The 3,169-nt window shown below is 33.5% G+C and overlaps 1 non-coding gene across 1 annotated transcript; it reads left to right on the forward strand.

The window, feature by feature from the left end:
* Positions 1 to 2,770: 2,770 nt before the first annotated feature.
* Positions 2,771 to 2,876, forward strand: LOC146400415 (U6 spliceosomal RNA). The gene has a single exon (XR_014813929.1). It is a non-coding gene; the product is annotated as a U6 spliceosomal RNA (small nuclear RNA).
* The last annotated feature ends 293 nt before the right edge of the window (positions 2,877 to 3,169 follow it).

The following is a 3,169-nucleotide window of genomic DNA, read 5'->3' on the forward strand; positions in this document are numbered from 1 at the left end:
TTAGTGTTTTCTCAAAAATATTAAAATTGTGACATAGTCTTTACACACATAGGTATTTATATAACCATAAAATTAAAATTATAAGCTAAAGACAAAAGGATCCTTCATGCCAATACAATTAAAACATTAATATCAGGGTACTTTTGCTTCTGGTCAAGGTAAAGTAACAGAGAAGAATTTAGCCTCTGTCTGAAACATGTCTCAAGTCTTTAGAAGTCAGACAAGGAAGGAGAGTGATCTCTGAGCAATAGGAAACAATATACAATGAACTTTGAAAATGCCTAAACTTGCCATAGGGAGTTTCCAGGCTGTGATGTAGGGAGGAGGAAGCCAAGCAAAGCCTGGCTGTCCTGAATTGAGGAGACAGAGCTGGAGGTCTGGGTAGACCAAGGTGGGCAGGAGTTTGTAGGAAATCACACCAAGAGCAAAGATCTGGTAGAGAAAGAACTCTTAAGGTGTACAAACACCTATTTTAAGTCTCCAGGTGAACTCTGATCAGCACAAGTGTGTGAAGAAATTATCCAAGGCTAAAGAAAAGAACATCCAAAGGACTAGAGGAAATAATCTCTGGAATACACATAGGAACAGGAGTAGTGCCTATTTCTTTCAACTTGAGTGGAAAATGATCTACTTCATAGCATAACAGGGAGCATACTCAGAAGTCTTTTTACAAGAGAGGTTGCTAAGGTCCAACACAACAAGTTTAAAAGCAGGATCTGAAAAGATCAACCAGTTTCCCAGTGACCTAACTATATCTCAGAAAAAAAACTCAAAAATATACCTAGGAATACAAATATATCCAGCACTCAGCAGGTAAAATGTGCTGTGTCTAACATCCAATCAAAAATTATCAGGCATGCAAAGAAGTAAAATAATACCATAAATGAGAAAATTTATAAAAACAACCCAGAAATCATACAAAAGATAGAATAAGGAGATAAAGGTATTAAAAATCATATGACTGTATTCCACATGTTCAAGAAGCCAAAAGAATGAATGAACACTTTTAGAAGAAGTATCAAAGATATAAAAATACTCAAGTTGAATTTCTAGAGCTGAAAACTATAATATTTGCAATTGAAAATACACTTGATACGATGAATGGAAGATTAGAAACTGCAGAAGACACATTAATAAACTTGAAGATAGTCATAGAAACCATTCACAATGTAATGCAGAGATTAAAAGACATTTGAAAAAGAATAAAGAATCAGTGAACAGTGAGATAACAACAAATAGCCTGATACACAAATAAATATAATTGCCAAAGGGGTAAAGAGAAAACATTTTTTGAAGAAATAACGGCCAAACATTTCCAAATTTGAAAAAAATAAAATAAATTCACATATCCAAGAAGCTTAATGAACCTCAAGCAAGAGAAACATAAAGAAAACTGCCATGGCACATTGTAATAAAATGGCTTAAAAAGTAAAGAGGAAAATCTTTAAAGTAGACAGAGAAAAATGACACAGAAAAGAAAAATAACAGCAGTAGGTTTCTTGATAAAAAAACAATGAGATAAAAAGCCATGGGATGACATCTTTAAAGTACAGAAAGAAAAAAAAAACAAAAAACCTAGAATTTTTACCCACAGAAAATATCTTTCAAAAATATGCTTGAGGAATTCTTGTTGTGGCTCAACAATAACAAACCCAAATAGTATCCATGAGGATGTGGGTTTGGTCTCTGGCCTCACTCAGTGGGTTAAGGATCCAGTGTTCCTGTGAGCTGTGGCATAGGCCAGCAACTGCAACTCCAATTTGACCCCTAGCCCAGGAACTTCCATATGCCACAAGTGTGCCCCTCCCCTGCCAAAAAAAAAAAAAAAAAACTGGCATGACAGCAAAATGTGTTCATACATACAAATTTGGAAGAATTCTTTAGCAGCACCCCTATACTAAATAAATGTTAAAGGAGAAGGAAAATGATATCAGATAAAAACCTATGTCTATGAAAAGGAATGAGGAGCATAAGAACAGTTATTATGTGGGTAGAAATTTTTTTTTCCTATTTTTTCTATTTTCTTTTCTATTTCAATTTCTTTACATGTTTTAAAAATGATAATTTACCATGGACCTTATGATACATATAGAATAAAATTCATGACTATAATAGTACAAAGGCCAGAGAGGGAAATGAAAATATACATTTAGTACATAATAATGTTGTATAATATCACACGACTGTTGCTTGTCATATATTGAAGGTGAATGCTATAAATTCTAAAGTCAATGGTAAACAAAGCTTAATTTAAAAAACAACAGCTTTATCTAATAAGACAAAATATGTTAAATTAAAATGAAGTGCTATAAAAGAAGGCAGAAAAAGAAAAGAAAGGAACAGAGTTCCCACAGAGTGGGTTAAAAGAGTCAGTGTTGCCATAGCTGTGGCAAAGATCACAGCCATGGCTCAGATTCAGTCCCTGGCCCAGGAATTTCAAAATGCCATGGGTGTGGCCATAAATAATAATAATAAAGAAAAGAATGGAACAAAATGGACAAACAGAAAAAAGAAAAAGAAATGGTAGATTTAAATCATATCGATAATCACAGTAAATGTACAGGTGATCCTCATTATTTGTGGATTCTGTATTTTCAAGTTTGTCTACTCACTAACATTTATTGGTAACCCCTAAATCAATATTTGCTGCATCTCCCTGGTCACCCATGAACTTACTCAAAGCAGTGAAAAACTTAAATGACCATCATGCAAGTTCTCAGGTGAAGTTAAACAAGGTGACACTCTGTCTTGCTTCAGTTTTCATGCTGTAGCAATCACTTTGGCAGCACATATACTAAAATTGGAAAGAAACAGGAAGATTAGCATGGGCCTGGAGCAAGGACAACATGGAAGTTCGTAAAGCATTCCATATTTTTAGCAAAGAGAAAATATATAAAATAGAGATTAAAAAACAATGGAAAATATCCATAAAACCAAGAGCTGGTTCTTTGAAAAGATAAACAAAATTGACAAACTTCATGAGGAAGAAAAGAGAGAGGACTCAAATAAACAAAATAAGAAATTAAAAAGGAGAAAGAAGAACTAATACTGCAGAAACAAACCAAAAAAAAAAACACACACACACACAAAAGAATACTAGGAACAATTATATGCCCACACATTTGACAACCTAGAAAAAATGCACAAGTTTCTAGAAACATACAAAATT

The sequence above is a fragment of the Sus scrofa genome, chromosome 8 (assembly GCF_054392235.1).
Source record: "Sus scrofa isolate SSC_HxYL_T2T_F1_AM1 chromosome 8, Sscrofa_HxYL_maternal_Yorkshire_Landrace_v2.0, whole genome shotgun sequence".
Classification (NCBI taxonomy): Eukaryota; Metazoa; Chordata; class Mammalia; order Artiodactyla; family Suidae; genus Sus; species Sus scrofa.